Below are 18,616 nucleotides of genomic sequence, written 5' to 3'. Positions count from 1 at the left end.
GATAGATATCCAGAAGGTATAGTAAATCCTTTGCCCCCCAAAGTCCAAAATGGGTGCAAAAATTTCTTCATTTTTTTTAACTCAACTTAGCAAGCCTTCCTACTAGACTCCATATATTACCTCTAAGTATTCACAGAGGCAATTTTTATTTCCATATAGTAAAATCCACATTGTCTAGCACATGGCCTGCATATAGCCTCTTTGTGGATTGCTAGCAGTATATCTGTATCATATATCTCCAAACAGACCTCACATGCTTGCAAGTCTGCATAATAATATGCCCTTTACTGTTCTTTTAAATGCCTGCATCTTAGAAATAAGCAGTCTCTGAACAGACTATGGCCTGCCTCTCTGTATTTTGTGATATGCAGCACCCAGCCCAGGACTGCGGCATGCATTGTTAATAAATTCAGTGACAAACTGTACATTTTCTAGGGTATCGTCAGCTACAAAATCATTCTGAAGCATATCACTTTAATGGAAAATGCATAATTCAACCAGCACACACATGTAGGAGCTAACCTATGCCATGGCAAACTATTAAACAGCATCAGTTTCACAAAGTTTTCACATCCTTCTCATTGCAAAAGACTTCCACCTGCTTCATGTGGCGTACAAAAGGATTATATTTTCTTTAGCTTCCAGGCAGAGCAGTAGGGTATGCAGAAAGTCTTCTTTGTCAACTCACTCCTGGCATCTGAAATGAAAATCATAGGGTTTTTTACAACCCATTTACCAAAGGAGGAGTAAAACCAGAGGGAAAAAAAAAAAGAAGCATTGATGCACACCTCACATCAGGAAAAAATACGTTCTTGACAGAGCAGAAACATAGAAAATAAAGAACAATCAGATTTATAAGATCACAGCAAAGCAGTAAAAATTGGGCAATGCTTCTGGGGGAAATTATAATACAGGGAGGAAGGAAAAATATACAAAAGGAGACAAACTGAAAAGCTAATGGCTGTAAGCAAAGGTTTTTACAGGTATAAACACAAAAGAATTAATATTCTCCAATTTTCCTTAAATGTGTCTGCAGTGATAAACTCACAAGTGACAGCAGGAGAAAACATAAGAAATGTCCTGGATACATGGGGAGATATACCGGTGAGAGATTTGCAGTTTAATCAGATTTTGGTAACCTGGAACACTCAGATCATAAATTATTTGAAAAAACCTTCTCATGAATCCTTCCTTAGTTGCTTCCACTTGAAGGGCTGTTCCTAATCTTCTGCCCTCTTGCAATGGTTTTGCTGCAATGCCATTTTCCCACCACCCGTAGAACCTAAGGAAATCTGGCTGTTGCTTCACAGCACTAGATTTAAGGCTCCCAGTTTTATTATCAACTTCTTCAAGAACTCCCCCTCTTTTCCCATTCCCAGCAATCAGACATCCATGGAAAGAGCATTTCTGTGTAACAGCTGTCCTTGGAAAAGGAATGCCGTCTTCCCAACATCACTAAAGTCCTCATCCCCAGGTCTTCAATCTTTTCTAAAAGAAATCTGTATCTGAACTCCAATCTGAACACTGAAATCTATATCCAAACTCCAACCCCCAAATACTTTCAACTTAGCTCTCCTTTATTTGTTCCTTTATGAACCATGCCACTCTGCCTTCCAATATGATATGTACACTGCAAAATAAAACCAAAGTGAAGTCATCTCTGCTTCAGGTGAGGCTGGGTAAGATTCTGTGCAGCTCATCAGCTGCAATGTGTGTGCTGCTCTGCCAGAGCTGCAGCTGGGCAAAGCTCAAATTGTCTGATCGCACCCACCTTTACTCTCTGATACTTGAAAAACTGGCAGTGTTTAGCAAGGACACCTTGCAGGTCATTGGTAACACTGGAATGGGAAGAAGTCTTTTGGGATGTGTCCTACGTGCATTAAGTATGACTGCACTCATTAAAGCTGAATTGCTGTGTTCCCTGATATATATCAACATGCTTGCAGTTTCAGTCAACTTTCAGTTCCAGCTGTGGCATAAGCAACTACAAAACAGACTGATTTTTTTCAGGATTTTCCCGTGTTTTAATTGTATCTCATTTGGAGAACAACTCCCTGACTTCAGGAATTTCAAATGAAGAAGGCAGTAAACTATCATCCATTCCTTTTCTTATTGAATATTTGTCTTTTTTCAAGGTGTGACCTAAATTCCAGTGATATACTTAGAAACAGTTAGATTTGCTTTCATGGATTTCCATTTCTGTGGAAAGTACCTGCATTAGGTAAGAGATGTGTAATAATTGCTTAGGCTTATTCTGTAGCAAACAAAGCATCTACTTGTGGATTTAAAAAAAAATGCTGCTAGCAAGGATTTTCTTGCTCTTTTCTAAGTCCATGAGAGACTTTTCTCCCTCACAGAGATAGTAGCAGAGTTCTGTAAACAATGAAACACCTGCAACCTTGGAAAAGCCTTGTTTATAGTACAGTAGAAAAATATTTTGACAATGGATGTTTTAGGATTCTAGCCAATTACCCCCAAGGGGTGGCTGATCCTTGTCCAGTTAGACTATGAAGAAAAAAGTCTATAAAATAGTTTGTAAAATAATTAAATAAATCAATCTTGCTGCACAATTCCTGCCTGCTGGATCTTCTCTCCTCCCTACAGCTGCAGGACATGGTAATATACCTTAGAGCATTTTAATATCTACCATGTATAGATAGCTGTTCACTAATATTGCCACCAAAATCAGGTTTGGTCCCATATTTCTAGTTTTCTATCTCTCTCCCTTAATCTAGGAACAATGATTCATTTTGCTGAATTTTGAATTAGTCAAGCTTGTAGCATTTAACCTGTGGCCACCCATGTCACACTTTTTAGCCAAGCATGCAAAAAAGGAGACTCGTGGGGAAACTTCAGAGCCTTGTAAGGAACAGTTAGAAATTTCCCATGACATTTCTAAACACTATGACATCAATAACCATCATTCAAATAATAATGGAAATTTGGAGTCAGATTTCTGCCTATACTTACTCTCTGGGGAAGTAATTCATGGAACATCATACAGAAGACTCAAGCAATAGAATATGCGAGGCATTTGCTATCTCTCAGCGTAAATTCAAAGGATCCCTGAGATGAGACAGAAGTTATATTCATTCAGTCTCAAGTCAACCCCAGACAACTTCATCAGGAGACGTGTGTGTCAGCAGGGTCTTTGACCACAGTGGAACATCTTGCCTACAGCAAGTGTAATTAGCTAAAATTGCTGTTAAGTGTAAGTACAGTCTATGGGAAATGTAGAAGATGATATGCAATTGTCATAACCAGCCTATCTGCTATCCTTTCAAGTTCAACGAGTCTTCTCAGAATAGGGATTTCCAGAGATATAGACACTCTCAACAATTGGAAAGGAAACTTGAATTACTTTTGCACTTACTGTTTTATATTAAGGAGAGCAGTTTAGGAAATGATGGACTCAGTTTCTAGCCCACTAGAGATGTCCATTTAATAGGAAATCACATTTCAAAAAGATGAGTTCTTGGGCAAATGGAGTAGAACAGAAAACATTGCAGGCAAAGTCATAGTACCAGTAGGTGTTTCAGAGTTGCAGTATCTGAAATACCTTGCACTTATACTGCCCAAATAGATGGAATAATGTGAAATAAAACTGGACTTAAAACAATTAGCACAAAACCCTACAAACAACTTCTCTGAAGAAGGATTGAAAGTACTGGGATTTTTTTTCTCTGAAAATAAAAGAAGTAATGAGTAAAATACCTAAAATAGTAAAAACATGCTTCAAGGTATCTCTCTTTCAAATTCTTTTCTCCACCACTAAAATAGAGTAAATATACTCTAGACCATTTGTCTAGAGTTTCAGAACAAGAAATGGAGCACGTCTAAAAACTTGGAAGTCTTCACAAATATGCCTTCTAAAAGAGATTATGTATTTAGCAGAATACATTCAGGTTGAAGTTTTGATAAACTTTAAAATAGCCCATTGATACTGAAAGAATGTATCTGAGTGTCATAATAATCTGCACCAGGGATGATACATCCATTTTTATTCACAGCATCTACTTGCATTGCTGTTAATGCAGCCATTTGCCCCAATCACCTTGTTGCAGATTATCCTCAGCCAGTGAGGCGATTGTCCTTCAGAATTATATTCATACGCCACATTAGTTCCAAAGGATTTCACGATTATTGATGTTGTTATCATGGGAATGAGGAAAAAGCTCTTGTCAGTGGAGTCTGGAACACACACAGAGGTTGTACCAGCATTATTTCTGTTAGGAATGTATTTTTCTACTGAAATATTTATGCTACTGCCTTTCTCAATGTGAGCACAACTCTAATACATCTGTGAATGTGCATGTACTGGAGTACAGTCTCTTTCCCTGTGGGGAAATAGATACACTAAGATAAGACCTTTATCCTTTTGTATCTACATCCTCACAAGAATGTAATTAAGCAGTGCAATCTTTTTGCTATGAATTGTACATCAATATCTGAACTTATTAACTACTGCAGAACTGGAAAAGTGTTGCTATTATCCAAAACATGCTCATAGATGCAAATATATTCAACTAGAAAATTATTTAATAGTATGCCACTCTGATGTGTAAGAGCCTAGTATCAGAATTAGTGAAAATGTGTTACCTAGTGGCATTGATTGTATCACTTAGAAAAGGCTATGAGGATTTGAATAAACAGGATTTGCACATAACATTCACTTTCAACGCCCAAGATAGAAAAAAAAGTACATATTAATCTTTAAATTAATTTTTTTCCCTATGCTATCAAGGTTGTTTATATACTAACGTGTGTTTCCAGGTTTTCCCTTGCTGCTGTCAACAAGAGGCAAATATATTGCTCAGCATCTTAGTTTGCACCATTTGTTTTTTTCAAGGTGTGCTGGCACTGCTGCCCCACATCTCATTTTAATACTTGCACTTATTTTGTAAAGACAATCTACATCAAGTGCAGATCCCCTTAACTAATAATTAGCAGTGCAATTTGGTAAAGACATGGAAAAAAAAAAAAAGAACAAGTAGCTATCAAATTTTCAATTCATCAGTAAAGTTTGAGAAAAGAAAAAATGGCCTTGTCTGGCCACATTGACATTCAAGACATTGGAGATCAGTTTTCAAGCTTGCTTCCTTTGTTCTGCATGACTTTCAGAAAACATCCATTTTGTGGGTTAGTGGTGAACATTAGTACCATTTCCCCATTAGTTACATGTTTCAGTCATCTACCACACTCATAGATTTAGAATGACTTGAGCTGGAAGAGACCTACAAGGAGCATCACACCCAATCCTTGACACCTGGAATTAATCACAGGTGAGGCTGGTCACAGGAAGAAACTCAGTCCTCAAGCCCTCAAACAGATTTTACCTGTTCTGTCTGGAAGATGTGATGGTCACTGTCTATTGTTTTAATCTCCCACCTACAAGACAAAAATACTGCTTTCTCCTAATATTTACTTGCCTTCACTAGGCACTGTTTAGAGGTTCCAAGGTTAATGTGCTGGCGTGAGAGTTAATCCAAGCTAATGGTAGTTAAAGTTGTCTGAAGGCTTTGTGAATATATCACATTGCTTCAAATTTTTATTTGCACATAGTTTTCCATGTCAGGTAATCATGAATTAGATATTCTAGTTAATACATTTGGTAAAATGCACAGTGCCCAGCTGTGAAGGGATTTCAAGCTTTGGATTCTCTGTACAAATACAGCAGAGCTATTCAGCTCTCCTCTCTTCCAGAATTCATTTGTCATTTTGCTGCTTTCAGAAATTAAGCAAAAAATCAAAAATGAAATGTTTGGAGCATTCTAAATTAGGGAAACAAGTTGAATCTGCTCTGCTCTGACTATTCAGCTTTCATCCTCCAGCCGATTACACTCCGTTGCTGACTGGTTAAGTCAGGACTTCGCTGGTTCCTTACAGAAATAAGCACTGTATCTACTGTTACTCTTTCATCAGATTGTGCAGGATTGACCACTTACTTGTCCTCGATCTGCTTAAGTTTACAGGTAGAAATATAGACTTTGACATGTGAGGCTTTCCGAAGAAAGTAACAACACAGCAATACCCACATAGCAGCCCAGCTCCTTTGAATGCTTGGTTTTAAGAAAATAACTGAGAACAAGTGACATCTCAGTAGAATCTGAACAATTTAAAGCAGAATGATAGGAAAAGAAATTTCCATTTTTGAATCAACTTTCATTTTCCAGACAAATTTCACTTCATAGAATACACACACACACAAAAGAAAAATCAACCCCTACAAATTCTGCAGCCTTTAATTTACCAAAAAAAAAAAAAAAATCTTCCTGGGACCCCGAGCTGACCTGTAGGAATGTATTGCTCAGTGTAGGAGTGCTGCCCCCCACATCATCCCAAGATATGCAGGTTCCAGTGCTGTGGCACAGAAACCCCAAGCTGCCTGGCCCAAGACAGACCTGCCCCTCACAAGAGCTGGGTCTCTCCGGGTTATGAACCCCCCTATCCTGTAACAGTGAACAGTACTTCATTGTGTACCTTCATGTTTCTCTGGTGCTACTTTTTGTACCTAATGCCAGTCAGGAATTCATTAGATATAAACAAAAAATCAGTTATGAGAACAGTACCTTGAAAATACATACTAACCTAATAGAAATATAATTGTGTGGGTAAAAAATATTAATTTATTTAAGGTTATAGTAAAAGGACTACCATAATAATAAAGATCAAGGTCTAAGATATCTTCTGGGTGATTAGAAGTCTGGCTACATTGACTAATTTTTCCAGCTGGTCATAATACCATAAATCCAAAGTTATGATTGCTGCTTTTCCACAGGAAATGTCTTTGGCTCCTATATTTTCAACATAGAGAGTAAAAAAAAGATTATCTGAAGATTTTGTCCATCACATTACTTTGTGACTCTAACTTCCCATGGCTTGTAATATAAGGCAAACATTAAACAGCCTCACTTTGTATATTGTCATACATGAAATCCCTATTTGTGCTTGGTCTTTGCATATTAAGTGCTTTAATTAATTAATTTTGAGTTAATTATTTTTAAATTGAATGTTACAATTAACCCATCAGCCCAGGTACAAAAATCCAGTTCCATTATCAGTGTTTTCAATTGTTCAAAGTAGTTTATTAAGAGAGTTGCACCCTTCCCAGTTAAAATTTTCCCAGTTAAAAATCACAAACTTGCCCCTTCTCAAACTTCAAACCACCTATACACCATAAGAGTTACGTTTCCTGTGTTTACTGTATACTTTTACAAGTGTTTTTGAGATGTGTTGGACTTGCATTCTGATTCCAAGGCCAAAACACCACCCAGTCTTAATAGCCAGCGGCTATTTTTAGCCACAAAGCCATTACTCTGCAGGCAAGCTCCACGGCAACCTGAATACCTGAATTTTAATGAAGGTATTGTATTCCCTTATCTCAACTGATACCACCCCCCCCGACAACGATGAACCATTGGTGGACGGAGATGATCCATCAAAGGGAAAGCACCAATCGCTTTGGACCAAAGGGGCGGGCTGTGGGCAGACTGGGGACGGAGCAAAAACTATGAAAAGGACAAAGCTGAGAGGCGGGGACTCTTTTCCTCTCTTGCTCTCTCCAGACTAGCTGTGGGAGACATTGGTGTTGGGCATTCAAAGCCTTACCCCTTTTAAGGGGCTTTTAGTAATTTTTTTAAAGTCAGCCCAGCACTGCAAGTTCTTTTTCTCTACCTGAGGTCTAGTGCTATCTCAGCCAGAAGATCTCACATCCCTGCGCTCCTGGGGCATACCATCTACTGAGCCATAGGATCCCAAATTTTTATATTTTTCTAATTTCTGTAATTTTTCGATTTTTCTGTTTTCAATAAATTAATCTTTTTAAGAGTTGTCTTATTTCTCACATATATGAATCTGAGATTACTCTGTAGCTACGGATGAAAATCTGTTTGGCATGTTTGTCAAGGAATTATACAGTTGCATATGGTCTTCAATAAATATTTTCTACATTTTAATGGTTATTTGAAATCCTAAAAAAAATCAGGCATTTTATTAGTTACACTGCACATGAACAAATAAGTCCTGAGATATTTCAGATCTGACTGTACAAACTGACAATGAATGTGGAATTTCACATCCTACAGTTACCAGTACTTATAGATGTACAGTCCAGTTCTTCTGTACAGAATTTTGTGTGCAAGAAGTAAAAATATATTCTCTTGTTGTCTGGCAGAGATCTTGCTGTCATTGCTGGCCAGTTAGTAAAGTCATTGATGATTTGCAAGAGTTGCAGGACACTAAAAAGTTCCCTGACTTACAGAAGTGGGAGAGATGAAAAACACAACACAAAATCTGGCTTATATCTCATTTAGAGTAGGATTTCTGACATTTTATTGTAATTTAAAAACAAACAAACAAACAAACAAAACACCAGAAAATCTGTCCAGAATAACAAACTTAATAATAGTTATGAACATTTTTAAGCAGTAGGATATACTCATAGCAAAATGATAATAAATGAAGAGGTTGTTCTTTGTAAACTAAAGAGACCAGTCAGTCAAAAGAGAAGTGGGAAATTAGTCAACAGTGCTAGACAGAAAATATTAGATACTTGTTTAAAAAAATATTGAGAAATCAGTTCAACTGGCTGTAATAGAAGAATAAAAAAGATGAATGTCTGAAAAAAGGTCCTGACCCTGCAAATAGTCACACACAGCCCAGCTTCAAGCATGACAAAAATCAGCTGGCTGAAAGTTCAGTAAGCACCTAAGTATTGGCCAAATCTGGAGCAAAAATGGCAAAAAAATTAATGAGGGTCTGCATACACAAGTAAAATGTATTCAAAGAACTATTAAAAGGGATGAAACAAATCAGCTTTAAAAAAAGGTAAGTATTTCATGCATCAGAATTTGACTATCAAAAAAGTATTTTTTTTTCTGCACTGTCCCCTTTCTTTCCTTGTGCATGCTAGATTCAGGCTGCAGCCCGTTAAGGCAGGTGACCTGTCTTCTCCCTTGCAAGGCAGAAAATGTAATTTCGGCTGCTGTGTAAATAACAACAGCTGAAGGATTACCCAGCAGAAAAAAAGATAAATAATTTGATGGTAGCTGCCTCAGATTCACAGGGAAATGAAGCTAATTCAAATAGCAACAGCTTCAGTACTGAACTGCCTATGGAAGACTGCTATTATTATTAAAATTAGTAAACATTTCTCCTTCGTTTTTTTGGTTGTTTTTCTTCCACCATATTTGCATAATAATTTTTGTTCTTTTTTTTCTAAAGCAAAAAAACTCTAGTCTGTTAACTGGATAGCACATACACCTCAATCACTCACAGAGGGCACACACACAGCTTTAGGAGGGTGCGTGACAGTCCATTTGCACAAAGCACCACAAGTCACTGCACTTAAATGCCATTTCAAGCAGGGACAAAGTTCACATCACAGTAACAGTGTCTCTTTTTCTTTGCCTTCCTTTCAAGCCCCTGACTTAGCTTCTCACGTGTCTCTTGGGTTTTTTATCACTCCTTCTGCTATCACAGAAGATTCTGAATAGAGATGAGATTAAACTATTTTTAGATACTAAGCAAATCTGTGCAAGGTCTCAGTTATTTCATGTTGCAGGGTTTCATGCAGTCTTTTGGCTTTTGATTTATTTGATCTCACACACTGACTTTTGCTTTGAAATTTAAGTTCAGACAAATTCAAAAATTCAAAGCAAAATTCATCTGAAACTGCCAACACCCTCTTTACCATTGCAGACAGGCGGCATGAAAGAGGTAGGTGTAACAGATTTCAGTATTTGAACAGGAAAGCATAGTCCAGAGCTGGTTCACTATAAAATTTCACCAAGTGTTACCTTAATCTAAACCAAAATTTGAGGGTTTGGCTCCAGGACATTATGACCGTTGGACTCCAGTCACAATGTGTAATATTTTCTGCTTGCTTCAAAACCTACTGAATTTTGTAATGAAAATCCTACATCTTTTAAATTTTCAAATTAAGTGAAACAGATCAAGGTTTGCATATTTTAAGGGTAAGCAGATACTAAACAGCACATTGGGTCTTGAACCACAACCTGTCCTTGAACACTTCCAGGGATGGGATATCCACAATTTTTTAGGCAACTTTTTCCAGTGCCTCCCCACCACAACAATAACAAACTCCTTCCTAACATCTAACCCATATCGCTCCTCTTTCATTTTATAGCCATTACTCCATGAATGATGAAAATGTCATCCTTGTGGAATCCTGAAGATTTCCTTTGTGCTCAAGGTGGAAACCTTCCCTTTCCCCTTGTTGTTCTCTCCTTATTTTGTGAGATCTATTGTTATATCTTAAGCCTGTAAGCTCTTGAGGAAGGGACCAGCTTTTTGATAGTTTATCTGGTCAGCATAAAGAAATTGATGCGAAAGCAGCCTTTAGCTTTGGTACCATAACACCAATAACACAAATATGGTGGAGCTGGATCTGCTGGACGTGCCACATCTTAAAAGAAAGTATTCAAACCTGAAAAGAATACTCCATTTCTCTGTGGGGTTTTGCGCTTGACTAAGATGTGGGAGAACCTGTATCTCTTTCCTCTGTAGTTGGCATTTCCAGTTGTTGTTCGTGGCACTGCATTAAATTCAAACTCCGTCCCTCACTATCCAGCCCTAAGAAAAATCCTGAAGCAGTAAAATTACTCTGCTTGATTTCTTACATCTGGGCCTTTTTTAACTTAGCGCCACACTTCCCTTCTAGACAACACAACCACTCTTTGTCTTTGGCCTCATGTAAAGTGCTTATGGATTTTGTCTCGCATGACTGCAAGTGGGTCAGCTCCAGCAAGTCTAATGCCTTTCCATGTCTGTTCCAGTGCTGCAGCTCCTACTTGGCTCTTCCACATGCTGTATGCTGCCTCCTCAGACCTGCAGAGATTAAATGCATGTTACATTGCCAGCTGTTCTGAATGCTGACAAGTACACATGCTCGCCATCCTTCTGCACAAAATTCAGGGACAGACTGATGCCAAGGGGCTCAAATGCTTCTGGAATTCACTCTTGACTCTTGCACCATGTTTCCAACTTGTCTCAGTAAGTCTGAGTACTCTGTCACAGTAGGTCACTCGTTCAGTATAGAGTATGGTGAATAACAGTAGCAGTTATTAAGTACAGTTTTCAGAGTAACCTCCATTTACCAGGTCAGGGCTCCAACAAATGAATAAAAATAACAGATATGGTGTAAATGGCTTTGTTCGAAAGGTTGAGCTAATGTTCACCCCAGCTTTTTTCTTTACAGTAGATATTGTCATTTAAGAGCATATCCAATTTTACTTTGGAAGGATGCTATTTCTCCTTCCTGTTCCTGACAAGAAATATTCTTTAGCTGCTGCATGTCAAAGATACAATGTCTGCAGCATGGTACCTGGTGACTCCTAATGGAAATATACAGCCCACTGAAGCCTGTAAAATTTTCTGCAAATTAGGAAGAAAATTCTTTGAAGATAAGGATTGAAATTATTACACTTTTGCACAGAAAACATTAAGTTTACAGAAAATTCTATGCATTTAGGAAGTTAAAACTGTAAGACAATGTATATAAGCAGTAAGTCTTCAAAAAGGAAAAAATCACAATCATCCATATTCCTCAGAAACTGAGTGATTTATTTCAACCTGTAAAGATACACTGGTCATCTGCTTAATTTATTCCGCTGTAAATTCTTTCTGCTCAACAAACACTACCATATGGAGGCCCACAGAAATGTAGAAAATTCTAGGCTAATATCAATGCTGTGGACTTCTAATGCTTTCTAAAAATTTTGAAACAACATGCTAGATTCTCCTAAGGTAAAATTAAAAATAAAGTAACAAAGCCTTTGAAAATATATATATATGCTTATAGATGTCACTTTAACCTCATACTTAGAGAAATATTAGCCTTTTGGCTTCTACATTTTGCACAGGGAAAACTCTCACAGAAAAAGAGGTCAATTTCTCTTACAAATGACTTAACAGTCCTCTTGGCTTGCAAAGAAGTTTGAGGAAAAGACTCCACTAAAGTCTAAACCTCATGTATCAGGTAATAAATACTAATATATCTACCATATGCTATGCCTATATATTCTGGGGATTTTCTGGTTTTTGATTGCCAGAGGTCCAAGTAAAAACCCATCTGCTGAAGCCTCTCTATTCTGCATCTAACTGGAGACAACCATGGTTACAATGCCAAGTGCTAAGCATGAAATTGCAGTCTTTAGATGCAGCAAAAATGATATATTGGTGCTCTGGCATACACAGGCACATCTGCACCAGATTCCGTATTTGTGTACTGAGAATAGACTGTTTACAAGATAAGGTGACTGACATTCTTAATTACAGATGCATAATCTAGATAAAAGAAGATTATTATTTGCATAACCTGATTGCTTACTCAAATATTACACAGTGCTAGAGCTAATAAAAAGGCTTTAATAACTTTGAGACCAAGCGGTATTTTTTTTTTTCTTTTTCATTTTTATCTTTTTTTTTGGTGGAAGGCATAGGATATAGTTTCTTGCAAAAGAGATCTCTCCCAGCCTTTCCATACATATATAATTTTAAATTAAGTGGATATACATATTCATACATACCTATACTGTGTAAAAAGAAGACTGTGCAAGACATATTCAAGTATAGGACTTGAAGCAGAAAGGATTCTCATAATTTTTCTCATCACTTGACTGAGAGATTTTCATGCCATAATTTAACACAAGCTTGTTATCCTATCACTTATAAATTAATTCTTTAGATATGACAATTCTAGAGGGGAAAAAAAGGAATAGAAAGATAGGACCAGGATTGTTTTAGGTTCTTTTCCCTAATTCTTTCCTGCAGCATTTTGCTAATGAAATACACAGTAAAATTACATCACTCGCGAATTATTTAACAACATGGCCCCTGGAATTTCTAGAGCTTGAGTTTAGATGACTCATGAGCTTGAAATCAGGGCAGCTCTAGGCATTTTAGATTTCAGAACGTACAGAAACCATGTACACGTTTTTCTACATCCAAGATTTTTTAATAATTAGATTAATTTTTTAACTTCACCTAGCTGGGGAAATTAACATGTCTTTGGAATGACAGCTGCAGAAAGTGATCTGAACATGATGGCTTACTTTCTGCTAAGATGTGGTTTCAGGTAAATTTCTGACAGCAAGATGCAGAAATCCTCACACTGAAAAAAGATCACTGATTTAGTGAACAAGTGTGACAATTTAGAAGCTTTGCCCAACTAGACTAGAAACTAACAGTATTGATTATGGATGTAGTTGTGTTTATAAAGTCAGAAGTTCACTTACAAACTCCCATCCTCCCAAAATGTAGACATGTATCAATTTTATGTTACTAGCTGCTAACATTCAAGAAGCAGCAAGTTTGCTATCACCAGCAGCTTCTAAAATGTTTTTTCCTGTTAGGTGTTGTGGGAACTCAGAGTGCAGAGAATATTTCTCTGCACTCTGGGTTCCCACATGTGTGCTCTCCAGGGCAAGCTTGGATGCTCTGTCAGTTAAACTAACTATGAAGGACACACTGGAAGTAAATGGCAAATTGAGATTCCCCAGCTGGCCGTCTTTAAGTTTGGAATCTAACAAAACTGATGGCAAAATGCAGCATAAAATTCAGAGAGGGCTGTACCTCATAACTACATCTCAGATTATTCACCTGCAAGCAGAAGAGCACCTTGGTAAAGATTAGTGACACATGAAGAAAGCAAAAAACATTTCAAAAGTTAAGCACTGCAGGTTGCCCTTGCTCAGTGGTGTTCCAGAGTAGATTTTAGGGTCATACTTTCCATCCACAAAGTGATCTGAAAAAGGTGGTTTATCCACTACGAGGAAATTTCCTAAATTGCAGTTCTGGTTATTGGCAAAGACTCCTCAAAAACTGTCCAAATGCAGGCTGCCATTAAGCGCCAAGGGCAAAGACCCTCACAAGAGCAGGGCCAGTTTCTGTGGGACACAGCTTCTTTTAGCTGTCTGAGGTCTCAGTGCGCAGTGGGCAGGACCAGGGCACAGACTGTCCCCCTGTCCTCGCACTGGTGAGGCCACACCTTGAATCCTGTGTTCAGTTTTAGGCTCCTCACTACAAGAAGGAGGTTGATGTGCTGGAATGAGTCCAGAGAAGGGCAATGGAGCTGGGGAAGGGTCTGGAGTGCAAGTTTTATGAGCAGTGGCCAAGGGAGTTGGAGTTGTTTAGCCTGGAGAAAAAGAGGCTCAGGGGAGAACTTACTGCTCTCTACAGCTGACTGATGGGGGTGTAACAAAGTGGGTGTCAGTTTCTTTTTCCAAGTAACAAGTGATAATCAAAAGGAAATAGCTCCTCATCTTGACAGGGGAGGTTTAGATTGGATATTAGGAAAATAATTTTGCTGTAAGTGCAAAGAATTGGAACAAGCTGCCCAGGGAACTGGTTGAGTCAACATCCCTGGAGGTATTTACAACATGTGCAGATACAGCACTTAGGGATATGGTTTAATGCTGGACTTGACAGTGCGGGGTTAACAGTTGGGCTCGATGACCTTACAGGTCTTTTCCAGCCTAAATGATTTTATGATTCAATTAACTCTGTAGCCTGATTCCCTCTATTAGTTGCTGTTCATGTTCACCGGGAGCTGTAGAGGCCAACAACAAAAATTGTCATGAACCAGCTTGATAGTTTGTTCATCCTTCTGCTCAGCTGAGACTGCCAGTGTGTCCTTTGGCAGTGCCCTGAAGTGAGGCAGTGTAATATATATATATACTCACATTTCTCTATTGGCGAGCACATGCATAATTACATCCACACAGCAGCACTATTTGTGGCATCAGAATCTGAGTGCAGCCCTTAGCTTTCGGCGCACTGATGTCACATGGTGAGGGTGCGCTAGCCAGGAGAACAAGAAGCCCAGAGGTCTGGCTGCACCCTCTGTGTCCGCAGCTCTAAGAGAGAGAGTGAGCTCCTCACCCGAAGGAGCTTGTCCTAGGCTAGGCTGCCGTGGTGCACGGGCGGAGGCAAAGAATGAAGGAGGGGACTCTCCGTATAGGTTCCACAAGCAGGTTTACTGCCAACAAGGTACTAGGGACAAAGAGACAATTTTTGAAGAGGGTCCAGGGGTCTTATACTCAAGGCAGGAAAGGTGGGGATAAGGGATCCAGCCAATAGGGTAAGGGAAAGAAGGTGGGGTGAAAAGAAGGTAACCAATGGGGATAACTCAAGGGAGGGATTACAGGAGGTAGCCAATGGAGTATCGAGTAACACAGAAACTTCCAGAACTAATACATATTTAACTAAGGAAAATGAATATTTACAGACTTATACGTAGAACAGGGAGGGGAGAACAAGAAGCAACCAGAGTAGAATAGGTAAATCACCGCACCAAGGGGTGATGGGATCTCACCCTAACCACAAGGCAGTCTTTGTACATTGGTGCCTGATCACCAAAGTATGGATCTGAGCGTTTCACCCGGGATCAGGGTGGCTGTAGCCACTTGTATTGCCACAATATAGAATCCACCTGATCAACAACAGAAAGTGTTTGAGTAGGTGAGGGTAAGATGCATCATCAGATGGTTTTGGGACAGTTCAATCTAGAGACTGCTTCCCTTGGCAGGTTATTTCAATGGCTGCAGTATTGTACAGGGGAGGAAAGGTGTCTTTTCAGATAACTAAGACCTAAACCATAAAGACATCTCCTTCTTACTTACAAACTTGAAGTGAAAAAGTAGAGAAGCCACAGAGCAGCTGATATAATGTGTTTATTGTGCCCTAAGTCCCAGATGACATAGGCAGCTGTGGGGTACCTGTTTGGTTTTGGAGTCATCTTCAAAGTCATGGCATACAGCAAGGATGCAACTTAGAAGGCACCAAAGGACACATGCAGAACTTCCATGGAGATATTTTTATTCCTGAAGAGAAAAAAGATTTAGTCCTCTTCAGTGATTTCATGTTTACTTTCTAAAAGAAGGCACCTCACACAGTCAAAGGGGCTAAAATGCCAAGGTTGACTTGACTGGGCCAGCGAGAAGACTTTGATAAGGACAAGACACTGTGACAAAGCCCTTGTAGTTCTGTAATCCTTTAATGAGATAAAGTTAAAATCTAGCTTATTTTCTCTCCTAAAATTCATTAAAATCATTATCTTCCGAACCTCTCACCACTTCAATGTCAAGCACTGATTTATTCTTTATTAAAATAAAACCAATGGGACTTTATCCTGCAATATGTTTGTGTAGGATAGTTCATCCTATTTACCTGCTCTGACTGTTGTTTTTCTGGCAGACTGTTCTTTCAGGGTTTATCCATCCAGCTGGACATTTGTACAGCGTCCAGCTCTGACTGAATTGTCATTGCCATGAGGCATTACTGCAATGTAAAAAATACACAATCATTCATCCTACTCAAGGCCAACGGGTGACTGAAAATACAAAATCAATATGACAAACAAAGAAAGAGCAGTGGAGAGTAAAGCTGCAAAGATATAGGTAAATGATTGCCAGGCTCTCATCTCAATGAGATGCTTTTTTATGAGGCACTGAAGTTGTGTGTATATAGGATGACAGAAGGCTGTAGTCTCCAGAGTAAGAGAACCCCCAGAGTACTGGCAGATCAACAAGAAATAATTAGATAGAAATATGCAAGTTAAATGAAAAAAAATTGAATATTACTCCAAGCTGTGCTTATAGAGAGAAATACATATGCTTTCTGAATTTTAAATAGACACATGAAAATATGAGTTTTCCTATAGTAAGTTGCAAAAACACTGAAGCAGTTTCTATCTTCTCATGTTTCTGGACTCTTCGACAGAGTCAGTGACAGACTAGTGACACAACTTAATGGATTCTAGCCTAACCTAGTCTAACTTCTACAATAAGTGCTGGCCAGGATTCACGCTGTACCACAACCTTTCCCAAAGGCTACAGCAGCACAGCAAGATCATAAAGCAGAATAGATGAGCTTTTTATGTAATTGTCACTAAGGAACAGAAATTTCTGGCAGAGGCAGAACCAGCACAGCCAGTTCTGCAGTTGCTCTCAGGGAGCACTGCCTTAGGCGTGTCACATGCAAGCTGCAGGCAGGACCACATTCAAGAATTGACATTCTAACATTTCTCTTCTTTCAGTCCTTTTCCTGCAGCCCCAGTTTCTGTTCTGGACTCACTGATGTATTTCTCAACTTCTCAAGCCGTTATAAAATGACATAATAGTTAGTCAGACTCCTACTAACCCAGTAGTACGTATTTTTCATAAGGATATTCATAGATTTTCCATTAGAACAGAAGAAAGCACTTTTATTATTCAGCATTAAGCATATATATACAAGTAAAAGTTTACTTCAACTTTTTCATTTGCTGAATACCTCATTATTTGAGCTCCACCACAGCATACTCTCATCATCCCATGATCCCCACATGACTGGCAAGGGCCCAGGAACACAAGCAGAGGAATTTCCTTGCACCTTGTAAGGAAAGCCACACACTAGGATAATCTGTGGATTGCTCTTAGAAGTGGTATTTTAAAGAGGCATATGTAATACAAAGGTCATGGGGGTAACTGGGTACCTATCAACTCTGTGGTACCAAAATGTATTTTCTTCAGTGCAATTTAACTGAGATAAACACAGAGTCTTTTGGATCACAACATTGTCATCCATTTTTCTCTTGCAATGACTATCTTACTTTACTACCTCTACATCCTCTGCCTCTTCTTCTGGATAACTTGACTCTGAGTAGCCCACAAATTTATCTCTGTTGCATCTTGCTGTCTTCTTTTTCCTCCCTTTCTTTTTTCTTCTACTCCATCCTTAAAACCCACTGGTATGCAGAGTTGGGGTGTATTTTTTTTTATTTTTCTTTTCACCAAATACTAAGCATAGAACAAAATAATGCTGAGCAAACGCACAACAAAATTATAGAGCATATCTTCTTCAAGTTTTACAAGTTTTAAAGAAAAAAATTTAGAGACACCAAAAAGGCAAGACATTTGATGTCAACATTGTAAGTGACAGTGCCAACACAGAAGCAGACACATTTTTTTGCAGTTTTCCAGGACATCACTGCCAGCAAACATTTAAAGAGACATTTAAAAGAGAATGTCCTTACCTATATTTATAAGGAGTTCTTTCAAATGACAAGTAAAATAGGAGAGAGCAGAAAAACACCTGTTAGAAATTGTAACTAGTCAATGACAGTAGCTGATATCCTAGATCAGTGAAAGGTAGGTGCTGACCTCTCAGTGCTGCCCAGGAAATGATAGATTGGCTGTGGATAGGCCATGAAAGCTTTTTGATTTGAGGATTCATGTCACATGCATCAACTGGTATTAACGCATCTTCTCTCTCAGCTTTGCCTGCATACTTGTTCACTTGTACTGTTGTGTCTGTTTAAATTAGTTTGTTAACATCTACAAATCCTTCCACATGTTTGTAAAACTTTATGGACATCTTTGATATCATATAAGTTATAAATGCTAATAAAATAACAAGCTATTTAATTTTTTATCACTGTAAGTGCTTCCTTCAGGACATATTAGGATTACCTCCATTCTGCACTGTTTAGCCACAATGGTATAAGAAATCAATAAATAAAAATATTACCTGGAATGATTCTCAGTTGAGAAAGTTACCAACATGATTAAAAGCAGTAAGCTGAAATTTTCTGGGTTTCATGGTACTGAGATGTGCT

At 38.4% G+C, this 18,616-nt stretch overlaps 1 long non-coding RNA gene across 1 annotated transcript; it reads right to left on the bottom strand.

Moving 5' to 3' along the window:
- Window positions 1-574: 574 nt before the first annotated feature.
- On the bottom strand, window positions 575-16,286 carry LOC125316829. Its single transcript, XR_007199859.1, has 3 exons — window positions 16,189-16,286; window positions 15,738-15,842; window positions 575-697 (listed from the first exon to the last, which is right to left on the bottom strand). It is a non-coding gene; the product is annotated as an uncharacterized LOC125316829 (long non-coding RNA).
- Window positions 16,287-18,616: the final 2,330 nt, after the last annotated feature.

Source organism: Corvus hawaiiensis, chromosome 26 (genome assembly GCF_020740725.1).
Source record: "Corvus hawaiiensis isolate bCorHaw1 chromosome 26, bCorHaw1.pri.cur, whole genome shotgun sequence".
Lineage (NCBI taxonomy): Eukaryota > Metazoa > Chordata > Aves > Passeriformes > Corvidae > Corvus > Corvus hawaiiensis.
Note: the sequence above shows the minus strand (reverse complement) of the source record. Positions and strands in the feature narration are given on the sequence as shown.